Source organism: Callorhinchus milii, unplaced genomic scaffold, assembly GCF_018977255.1.
Source record: "Callorhinchus milii isolate IMCB2004 unplaced genomic scaffold, IMCB_Cmil_1.0 Scaffold2, whole genome shotgun sequence".
NCBI classification, from domain to species: Eukaryota; Metazoa; Chordata; class Chondrichthyes; order Chimaeriformes; family Callorhinchidae; genus Callorhinchus; species Callorhinchus milii.
The window spans coordinates 91,321,473-91,334,257 of record NW_024704743.1 but is presented as its reverse complement, the minus strand read 5'-3'; the positions used below and the strand labels follow the sequence as shown (position 1 = coordinate 91,334,257).

General features: G+C 39.3%; 1 pseudogene; it reads left to right on the top strand.

Annotated features, from left to right (window-relative positions):
* The first annotated feature begins 3,606 nt into the window (after positions 1–3,606).
* Positions 3,607–12,785, top strand: part of LOC103191197 — a 36,041-nt pseudogene continuing 26,862 nt past the window's right edge.

The window sequence follows — 12,785 nt, the reverse complement described above, 5'->3', positions numbered from 1 at the left end:
CAGATGTGACGGTGTTGAAGCAATTTGGAAGTCAGGAAAAGAAAACAATGGGGTCTACAATGAGCTCATCACCAAAAATAGCAATCGTTTTACGACCCATGAAATCCCATTATAGACAGTAAATAGATTGTTGTTTTTCATACTCAGTTCATGTTTGGCCCCATTTATTGTCAATTTCGACCAGTGTCCTGGCCACCAATCCGATAATAAAATTACTTATTCACGTCATGGGTATTTGTGGGACACTGGTGTGCACGAATTGGCTACCAGGTTAGCCCACAAGACACACACTTACAGTGCATTTAACTGTATATCCTGTGAAATGCTTTGGATATCCTCCTGATATGAAAGGTGCTATGTGAAATGTAAGGATTATTGTTACTATTACTTAGTCTGTGGTTGAGGTAGTCAGACAGAAAATAAAAACAGATAAGTAGAAAAGGACGTCTGGCAATCGTGTAAATTGTGCTCAAGGTCACAAATATACTTTGTGTAAATCTGAGTGTGTAAGGAATTAAAAGGTCTGGGCACATCTACAATACATACAAGTGCGATATTATATAATAGATTCAACGCAAATTGGTTAAGAAACATTGCAATTTTCTTTGATAATGTTTGGGTGTGATCATCTCTCCCCCACCCCCTTCCTGACATTACATAAGCCTGTGCCTGTATAATTGACAACAATACAAGTTGATTTAATAATAATAATCCTTGCATTTGATATAGCGCTTTTCACGTCGGGTGGACATCCCAAAGCGCTTCACAGAACACACTGTATAGTGAATTGACTGCATATTTGTGGACGAACGCGGCAGCCAATTGCGCACAGCAATGTCCCACAAACAGTCGTAGATTGAAAATGACCAATTTATTATTGTTTTTTGTTTTGGAGGGATTATTATTAGGTGTGTGGAGTAAGGAAACTTGCCCAAGGTTTCGCCCTGACCTGCCTGGAATTGAACTCAGGTCTCTCGAGTGCTCTAACCACTGAGCTACAGGACTCAAAGATTTGTCTCAAAGGCCTTAGTTCCAGCTGATCACTTGATCACGGCTACTATTAATGCTTCCGACCATAGAGAATGGCATTTCAGTGATGCTCCACACAATATCAGTCAAACTCAATCGATGAAGCAGCAATTAAATGCCACACTCCATGATCAAAATGGCCGGTGGCAGTGCTGAACTCTTGAGGCAATGCACTGTGCTAAAGTGGTGGTGATGTGGGGGTGCTCTTACCCAATACCCAATGGACAGAGGGGCAAACACCATGGATTCTTCCACTATCCATCTGTTCACTCTGCAGGTCAATGTCCTAAACCGTAGGCTGGTCCTAGCAGGACAAACAACAGGAGCTTGCCAGACAGGGCTTTCAATGGCAAGCTATGTAGTTTTAGCTGATTAGACTTCAACAGTGTCCCAACACAGAGGGAAAACACAGAAAACATCGGAAAAAGTCTATGTGTAAGGTGACCTACCTATATAGAACTCTCAGTCTAATTTGGATACTCTTAAGTATGATTTTTGTGTGTGTCAGAGACTCAGTTAACCAAATAAAAAAACAAATAAAAATCATGGTTATTCTGTGATTCACATTCCTTTTGTTGCATTATTATATATGTATTTCAGTGCAGCTGAATTTGATGTCTACATCAATGCCACTTCAATGGGTTAACAATGAGGAGGAAAATAGCCTATATAGGTGTTTTCCAATAAATGTAACTATAACTTGATCAACCTCTATATTAATATGATAATGGTCATGCAGCAAAGTAAGATTGGTCATTGTTTCTTCACTCATTACATTTTTCAATTATGTTTTGGCTCTCATCTATGCAGACTGACATTTTTCGGACTCCCAACTAGTAACTGGCACATCACATCCCAACTAGTAACTTGCAAATCACATCCGATTCGAACAATAATATAAATTTGGAAATAAGTCTTTGTCACATGCTTTGAGTGAATTGCATACATTTATTAGCAACTGACTTCTTTACTTCCAAGGTCTTGTCCACAAAAACATTTCATTTTTAAGACTGCTGAAACCAGGCACATCTGATTTGTAGGTGGGTTAACTCTTAAAAAGCACACCTGACTATATGCAGACCAGACTATAAGAACTTTAGTGGAGATTCTGGCATTCAAAAGGTCAAAAAAACCATACTGAATCAAGCTGTAATCTGGTTAAAACTTTAGAAAAATGACTAACAAGTCAATCAAGGTAGAGAATAGTTTGGGAATGATTTTTGATTATATCAATTCTGTTTGTTAAAGCGGGTAAAGGATATTTGATGATAGAAAAATTAGAGCCAAGGGTGTAGAGAATTTTCTTCCCTTAGAGTTTGTTTGGAGCATAGGGTAACTCAAGAGAGAAGTCAAACGCCATCCAAGTTATAATATGGATTGGTTTATTCAAGCCCAAACATCATTTTATACAGAAGTAAAGGTTCTTACGACTATGGAGTTTAACTCTGGGCTGACAGGTGTTCAGGTCCTGTAGCTCAGTGGTTAGAGCACTCGCTTTGCAAGCGAGAGACCTGAGTTCAATTCCAGGCAGGTCAGGGCGAAACCTTGGGCAAGTTTCCTTACTCCACACGCCTAATAATAATCCCTCCAAAACAAAAAAACAATAATAAATTGGTCATTTTCAATCTACGACTGTTTGTGGGAAATTGCTGTGTCCAATTGGCTGCCGTGTTCGTCCACAAATGTACAGTCAATTCACTTTACAGTGTGTTCTGTGAAGCGCTTTGGGACGTCCTCCCAACGTGAAAAGCGCTATATCAAATGCAAGGATTATTATTATTATTATTATTGCCAGGTAGAGATGGTGACCGTGGCTATTTTAGCGTGGTATCAAATCTATGTTGACAGACAATCTTTCTCCTTCTTGTGTCTGTGTTGAACCATGGATCTGGCTCTCCTGCTAGTTAGCTCAAAGCCATGATTCTTATAGTCCTCTAATCTTAACTGAACCATTGTCCAGCCAACTCCATCTGATTCCTGCAAGATGTTTGCTTCTCAATTCTGCTGTAGTTGCACTTCTGTAAGGATTTGTTTTCAGTGTAATTTAGTCAGGTTATGTCTTGTTACTTGACCTTACACAATGAGTAAAAGTATGACCAGTTTGGCCATTGATGTCTCGTTATTTGATCTTTCCTTACAAGGGATTCTTTTTCTAACATCCAGTGAAGATTTTCATGCTCTACTTCAGTGGTGCCAGTGCAAATCCATTGCTTCACGCATGGATACCTCTCTCTGTTCAAAATTTGTAACTAAATGATACATTATGCGTAAATAGAAAAGGAAGCACAGTGGAACGTGATGTAATGTTCAGCCTGGACCTTACCTTAGACTCTTGACAGAATATATAAGCTCGTTGCAACCCAGTGACCTGACTGGTAGAGCAGTCAACCGATGAAGCACTTGCACTTCAAAAGAGAATGGCCCTGGTGTCCTGATCAACAATTCCCCCTGGTAAAATTGATCATTCACTTGACTGTGAAACATTTAACTGACTTATTAACAAAATGTGGCAGAGTGGAGGATTAAGAGACAAAAATACCTTCTACAGTTTAACTTCAGTCAGTTGAATCTGCTATAAGTTGAGAGGTGAGAACGTGGTATTCCTGATGACAGACTTATTTGATGGATATGAGATCTGACTAGGGACGGAGCAACAGCAAAATATGGATGTGAAAGTCAATCAAGGAAACGGAATTAGAGGAAAGCACAAAGATGTACATCTAAAGCGGACAATTGGGTATTTCAGTGGAGTTAATTTTATAACAGGTACAATTATAGGATCTGGAATCTTTGTTTCTCTGGGAGGGGTCCTGAGATATTCCCAGTTGAATGTTGGAGTGGCATTAATGATATGGTTGGGGTGTGGAATCCTCTCCACACTGGGTGTTATGCTGTGTTAGGGGCAGCATTGCCTTCATCTGGAGGGGAATATTTCTATTTGAAGAGAGCGTTAGGCTCTATCCCTGCTTTCCTCTTCGCCTGGATGACTGTCATCTTTACCGAACCAGCTACTGTTGCGGCCAAAGCCTTTGCTGAATATGTTGTCCAACCTTTCTACTCTGGCTGTCCACCTCCTGAACAAGTCAAGAAGATTGTGGCAGCAACTACAATCCTGGTCCTGGGTATCTTGAACTGCCTGAGTGTGAGGTGGGCCACAAGGGTACAGAACATATTCACAGTGTTAAAAATACTGGCACTGACTATCATCAGCCTTGCAGGAGTAGTTCTTATTGCAATGGGAAGAACAGAGAACCTGACCAACGCTTTCAGTGGAGACATTCCCAGTGTGTCTCAGATTGGAGAAGCCTTTTATCAAGGACTCTGGGCCTATGGAGGCTGGAATACAGTCAATTATCTTTCAGGTAAGGGAAGAATTGTAATTGACAGTGGAATGCTTTCAGTATTGTCCTAAGGTCAGAATGGATGCTTAGTGTAACAAAATACTATCACGGTGTACTAATAGAATCTAATACCACAAAATATTCATATGAAATTTGAATTGATCTATGTTTAATAGATTATCATAATACTCAAAGTGGAGGTGTGAGGATGATAGGCTTCAGAAGAGGATCATTTTGTAACTCTCCAATCAACATTTTGGAATCAGTGTACACATCAAACACAATATAGTGTCATAGAATATAGAATATTTGATATAGGCCTTTCAGGAGGACATCTTAATACACTTCACAGGATGGGTCAGCCTGGCTTAGTTTCATTCTCTCGCCTATGAGTCAGAAGGTTGTGGGTTCATAAATTGGGTCTTGGAACCCATATAGTCTATGCTGACACTCCAACGCGGTGCTAGGTGTGTGCTATGTTGGCACAGGTGCCAATCTTCAGGACTGGTTTCCTGTCTGTCTGTTCAGGTAGATGTTAAAACACTTTGAGACATCTCAATGACAAAATAAGGCACTATCAAATGCAAGAATTATTATGCAATTATATGCTGTAAAATGGATAATCTGGATATATTGACTAGTTATTTTGTAGGTACATGCTGCAAACAGTTTTATTTAAAGGATTGATGGCCAGGGACACTGGAAGAAACTCCTTTCTCTTTTTGAATAGTGCCATGAAATCTTTACAGTTCACCTGAACAGGTAGACAGCAGTTCAGTTTAATATCTCATCTAAAGGACGGCACCTCCAACAATGGAATGCTCCCCCAGAATTGCACGTCGTATGAGCAAAAAGTCTGAGTTGGGGCTTGAACCCACAATCAGTTGACTCAGAGTTGAGAGTGCTAGCAACTGAGTCAGGCTGATAGCCACGTATTGGTTAACTCTATTCCAATTGTGATAAACACGGGTGATATGCCCTGACACTATTTCAGTGAGACAATAAATTTCTCATTTATTTCAGCCAGATTCCCCAGCTAATATCTGCTATGGTTGACATTTTAATCAACATGTGATATTCTTTGAAAACCGGTAGAAGGCTCACAGTGTGAATACAGAATAGGAGTAATTACTTTAAGTATTGGATTACTGCCAGCAGTAACATACCAAAATCAATGGTAGCAACATTAGCCTACAGATCATCATCCCAGGCAAAAGTGTCAGGGCCAAAGGTGGAAATTACCATTCTTTAGGAACGGACACTGTGACAAAATTGAGTAGCAATTACTGAAAAAGCACGTTTTGTATCCTAAAAGTGTGACTATTCTTGTCAGATGGTTTCCAAGTGAAAGTGTTACAGAGGATTGCTCTTTTGCCTCCTAATAAATTAGCACAATTCTCTCGCTGCAGGGAAGAGCTGGAAACTGTTGTATTTTTCATTCTGTTTTTCAGAGGAGCTGAACAATCCAGCCAAGAATATTCCACGCTGCATAATAACATCCATGCTCAGTGTGACGGTGTTTTACATGTTGATGAATATCTCCTATCTGACTGTACTGACACCAAAGGAAATTGTCTCATCAGGTAACAGACTGCAGCTTGCAATATACAAACATGTTCGTGAAACAGCAGCAGCTGGCTCTGAGAATATTTTCACACTTATTAGAATAATAACAATATTAATCGTTACATACCATACAGAACTTTCACATTGGGAAGATGTCTCAATGCTTCACAGGATTTACTGTAGTGACTGTGTATTTGTAGGCGTTTCTGCCCCCACACTCTGGAACTCTATCCCGCAATCCCTCTGCCTCAACCCCTCTCTTGCCTCCTTCAAGTCCCGTCCAAAGACCTTTCTCTTTGACCATGCCTTCGGGTAAAGGGCGCTATACAAGTGTAATTTGTTGTTGTTGACATCACTAGATGGCATGTCCAAAGATAGTGGAGTGATAATTGTGACCTGTGATTGGACAGGCTTAACACTAGACATGGCTTAAAAGTTGTGTCTAGTGAACTCACATTTCAATCTGTGGATAAGAAGTGACAATGTCAGCGTGGACTGACTACCAACCCAACCACTGTGATTGAGTTGGACTGGTATACAGTTACACTGTCTTTAGTTATTGTGTATGTTGTAGGCAAATACAGCAGCCAATTTACACACAGCAATGTCCCACAAACAGCCAGAAAGCGAATAATCAATTTACCTCTAAAATGATCTCACAAACTGCATTTATCAACCAGGTGAGAATGATCATCAGAGTTATTTAGCACTCCAACATAGATTGTGATTGTCACCTTCAACGTCATAATACAGTCAATAACGGCTTGTGAACATGAAGATAAACTATTTGACTGGGACTGTGAGAGCAGAACTTGAGAATATAGGCTTAAAATCAACAAGGCTCAAGAAAGACTGGAGATTGGGATATTGTCCCACATAATAACCCGAGTAATAATAATAATAATCCTTGCATTTGATATAGAGCCTTATCACGTCTTCTAGACGTCTCAAAGCGCTTCACAGAATATATTATAAAGTGAATTGACTGAATGAATCAGGACCATCAAAAGTGGGAAGAAAAATAAACCAGTACCAGTATGTATTATCTGTGCTGCATATAGTTATCAAAATCCTTGGCTGTTTTTTTTCAAATGAGATGATGAAAAGAACTTATGTTTCTCACACAAAGTAGTGATTGGAAGAAAGTTCACCTCAAAATTCTCATACGCTAACATTCTGTGAAAATTAAAAACATCAAAATTGGCTGCTACAGATTTCCAACAATGCCTTAAGTATCTCAAAATTAGTTATCACCAATGTTAATGAACACATCCACATGTCACTATTTCGCTCCAATGAGTTTCAATCAGACATTGGTCTCTAGGGAGCTTCCAATCTCAGCTAGACAGGAAAGGCAATCGAGCAAGTGAATGTGAAGCATCATGTAACCAAACAATGGGTAGGATCATTAGAAGCCATAGTATTTTCTTCATTTCTCGGACACCTTGTAATGGTTGGCCCTAGTGGGCTCTACTGAGTTCGAAAACAGCTTACATACCTATTCTTTAATTCAGGATCAAATGTGTGATGTAGGAAGAGTCAAAATAAATAAATCAAAATATATTAAACTGTACATGACACATGAACATAATGCGCAAATCTGTAAGAAATTAATTTAGCATGGACTCCTACAGATGATAGCAATATCTGGGTTACCACAACGTTTGACCCATAGCAATATCTGACTCACACAGCTAATTTATATCTTATCTTGATTACAAGTCAGACCCTCACTTACCATCTTTATTACAGGTGCTGTGGCAGTCACATGGGCTGACAGAGTGATTCAGGCCTATTCCTGGATTATTCCTCTGTCCATCTCCATCTCAACCTTTCGATCCATTAACAGCACCATATTTGCAAAAGCCCGATTGAACTTTGCTATTAGCAGAGAAGGGCATCTACCCATTATTTTTTCTATGTAAACACTCATCGACCAACACCAGTGTCAGCCATAAATTCAATACCATCCTTTCAATCATATTTATCATCCCAACGACACTATTAATGCTGACCAATTATTCTGGCTTTACCTCGTGGTTTCTCATTGCACTTGTCTGTACCTGCCTCATAGTACTTAGATTCAAAGAGCCCCATCTACATCGAACATATAAGGTAAAGTATTGACAATTAGTATACTTTGATCCTCAAACATTTCAATACATAATAAATGAAAAGCAAAATACTGCAGATGCTGGAAATCTGAAACATATATAAAACAGAAATCGCTGGGAACACGCAGCAGGTCAGGCAACATCTATTGAGAGATGAAAATTAGTTAACATTTCAGGTCTATGACCTTTTGTCAGAATTCAATAACAGAGTTCTGATGATTTGTAATTCAAACACATTTATTTTCGAATGGGATGGCAATCCCAGCGAGAAGATATCATTTTACGCCATGCACAAGTGATACAGTTCTGCTTTGATTACACAAGGCTATTTTTTACGTTTTGTTTACAAAGAAAGTGGAATCGAACAAGTTACATTTATACAGTGTCCTTCACATTGGAAGAACATTTCAAAGCACTTTATAAAGTCTGAGTGAGAGCCAGAGCTAGGAGGGAGAATGGGGAGAGTGGTGACTGAAAGAGCACTCGAAGAGGTAAGTCATTAGTTGGGATTTGAAAGAAAAGAAGGGGTGAAGTGGGGGATTTGGGGAGAAAAATTGAATGCTTTTAATATACGTGGCAGAGAGTGTTTGATTTAAACCAGATTTAATAATACTGAAGCAGATAGGAGTGACCTGCATCCAATAACAGAGTGCATTACTACTGGAAAAGTGTGCCAGATAGGGTTTAATGGTCGAGGCTGAAGACCAATGTTCTCGGTCAGTGATGGGATATCTGACTAGCTATATGACTGATTGAGGTTATAGGATACATACAGAGAGAATGCTATGTGTAACATCAAGATTCCTGTGCTACTGAGAGCATGGACATGTTATGGTTAGGAAGGTATCAGGCATAAATAATGTAGGGTTAAAAGGTTAAGGAGGATAATATCCTAGTCTTATTTGATTTACTCTACTGAAGGAAATTTTGCAGAACATTTCCTCAGGAGATTAGATAAATTGGGTAAAACTCCACAAAGATTAGATTCTATGTATTATGGGGAAGGAGTGGGTTTCATGGAGCAAATTAGATCATTTGCTCATTTCATATTTTCTTATGATCTTAAATAATTGATAATATATTATTTTAGTCAAAGTGCAAATATTGCACTCAGCGTGGAGTCAGTGGTTAGAGCACTCGCTTTGCAAGCGAGACCTGAGTTCAATTCCAGGCAGGTGAAACCTTGGGCAAGTTTCCTTACTCCACACGCCTAATAATAATCGCTCCAAAAAACAACAATAATAAATTGGTCATTTTCAATCCATGACTGTTTGTGGGACATCGCTGTGCGCAATTGGCTGCCGCGTTTGTCCACAAATATACAGTCAATTCACTTTACAGTGTGTTCTGTGAAGCGCTTTGGGACGTCCTCCCGACGTGAAAAGCACGATATCAAATGCAAGGATTATTATTATTATGAAAGGTGCTATATCAAATGCGAGGCTATTTTTAGACTTTTTTAAAAAATCAATTTGGTAAAAACTGATTAATATCAGGCTGCACAAAATACCGATCCTCATAATGAATGATTTATTTCTCTGGGATGCTGGTTTATGTGGGGAATTGGAAAATAATGTAATAATCAATGAAGGAACGAAACAGAGATATCAGAATGTGAAATTCGAGGCGAGAGTTGAGATCTCCTGGTATTCCATAAGGAATATAATGGATTTAAAATAAAAGTGATTTTAACTAATGGCAATAACTATGATGTATAATAATATTTGATATGGTGGTTTTGGCATCAAAATGTCACAAAGCACTTCACAGCATATTGCAGTCAAGTGTAGTGACTATGCATTTGTAAGGACACATAGCAGCCAATTTACCTACAACAATGTCCCTCAAACATCCATCGACTCAATGATCAATTTATCTGGGGATTGTCCGTCAGGATACTGGAATTGATACTCTTCTCTTTTCAATTATGCTAATAGAATTTTTAACATGCAACAGAACATGCAGATATGACCTTGATTGGATTTTGTATCCAAAGGTGAGCACCTCCAAGAACCTAGCACTAAAGGATCAGCCAAGACTGCGAGTTTTTAAGTCCAGACATGGGACTTGAACCCACAACCTTCTAACCCACAGATCAGAGAGACAGTGCAGAGGAGAGCAACAAGGATGATCACAATGTTAATGGAATGAGCTATGAACAATAATAGATAAGCTAGGGCTCTGCAGTCTTGAGAGTTGATGTCTCAGTGGGGATCTTATAGAGGTGCACAAGATTTTAAATAGGATTGAGAAAGTAAGCCCAGAACAATTATTTCATATGTACTGAGATAGCAGAACACAGGTTTAGGATTGAACAGGCTAATTTCAGGACAAGCATTAGGAAGTATTTCTTTACCTCACTCACCAACCACCACCACCTCTGCTCAATTGGCACCGGCCTCCTGCTCATCCCTCACACCCTCAGTGCCACCATCAGAGGTCACGCCATTACACGCCAAAACTCTGGAACACTCTCCCTCAATTCCTCTGCCTTGTCCCCTCTCTCCCCTTTTTGAAGTCCCTCCTGAAAACTTTCCTCTTTGACCGTGTTTACAGCCACCTCCCCCACAACCCCCCATCCCGGCTCAGAGTTAAGCATTCTGTTAAGGGCTCTGATGCTCTGAGACGCTAGTTGTTGTTAATTGATGCCTGAAACGGGTTACAAGGAAGGGTAGCTGGACTCACTTAATACACAGCTCGATGCTGTGACAAGTGGACATAGGTTGGATAATCTGGAAGGATGAGATCAAATGAGAAAGCTGTGTGCCTCGATGTTGGCAAAAAGGACTAATATTTGAATCATGTATAAAAAGAACAGATAGAATTATCAATTCCAGATATTAAAAAATGACTTTAAGGGATAAATTATCCCAAAAAATCAATGAAATAATGGAGGATAAACTGACTTAGGACAGAAAAGACAGCATTGAAACTGATATCCCAACCTGATGGACTATTTCCAACTAACTGTGTATAAAGTACTAAAAATATATAAATATACAAATACTGGCAGATTTGTCTCACTCTCCATAGACGCAGAAACCAATGTAATGCATTTATATTCATTCACATATTACAACTGATTACTGTTCCCACTAACATGATTCCTTCAAATGATGTTACCTCTGGCACATAAATACAATATTAATGCCATTATCAGATAAGTTACCATTCATAAGTCAAAAGTCTTACCCTAAACCACTGCATCTTTCAGCTCGTCAACCTGCCTAAAAAGCATTCCGGTGCATTAATATTTCATATTGTAGATTGTGCTATTATTAACGGTAAGGTAGTAATGAAATTCCAATACATGTTCAATGAACTTCTCTCAGAATACTGCACTTTTGATGTATAATATTACTGTTTTTCCAAAATCTATCTCTCTTTCTCTATATATATTTTATATATATATAGTAGATTAGAGTAATGTCACCTCATGACCAACACTATTCAAAATGTATTTAAATTCCATGACTCTGCATCTTTCTTGCAAAATACTTTCAAGTTCAAAACTGCAAAATGAGCCAGCTTGTTCAATGTGTTTAGTGCACAATTTAGTATACCTTAGTAGTTGTTAGCCTGGCTCAGTTGGAAGCACTCTTGCCTCCGACACAGAAATTCTTGGGTTCAAGCCCCACGTCAGACTATGAGTTCGCAGTCTAGGCTAATACTCCAGGGCAATGTTGGGGAAGTGCTACATGTCAGATGTGCCATTTTCCAGATGAAATATTAAACCGAGGTCCTATCTGCCTGTACAGACACACATTAAAGAAGCTATGGCACTATTTGAAAATGGAATTCACTTCATGGCTGTTTGTGGGAGGAGGTCACGACCATTGGAACCATTGGTTTTGAGGTGTGAGTTAAAGAGGGGTAAAGGCAGGGGAGGGGGTTAGAGACAGGGAGCTCCAATGTATAGCAACATTCACACAGAATAATGTTTCAGTGTAGGTCACAATGATGCAGTCAGATGCTGAGTAAGGGAGGAGGGGGAGAGAGGGTTGTGGCCATAGACTCAGTCTATGAGTTTGGTATTTAGCTAGCATTTAAAGACAGATAGAGAGGAAGGCAAGGTGGAGGGGTAGAAGGAGAGAGTTCCAGAGGCTAGGGTCATGATTGCTGATGATTCAGGTACTAATAATGGCATGGAGGGGACAAAGATGCACAGCAGGTCTCAGTTAGTGAGGGGAGGCAGCAAGCAGAGATCACAGAGATAGGAATGTGCTATGGTGCAAAGGGATGTATAGGTGAAGGTGAGGAACTTGAAATTCATGCATTTGGGAGGCAGTAAGGCAGGGAAGCCTATCGAGGATAGTGATGGATGTACTGACTTTAGTGTGGGTAACAATAAGGATGGTGGAATTTTGCATAAGCTGGTTTGTATGGAGACCAGCGAGGAGTGCATTAAATAAGTTAAGTCAGGAGGCAACAAAGGTAAGAGTGAGGGTTATATCAAAAGCAGGATTACTATGACACTAATCAAAAGGAGAAGGAAGTTTCACACAGTGTTTTGACCAATAATCATCAACATTAAATGTCATTATCCTCATGACTCTCTGTGAGACCTCGCTGGCTACTCCATTTATCTACAAAAGCAGTCATTGATCTTGGTAGTAATTATTCAAAAAGCACTGAGATGTTTTGATCTGAGTCTGCTCTACAAACATGCAAGTTATTTATTATTCAACACACAAATGTCCATAGTCCATTTTCATCTCTATCCTTATTCATTTTA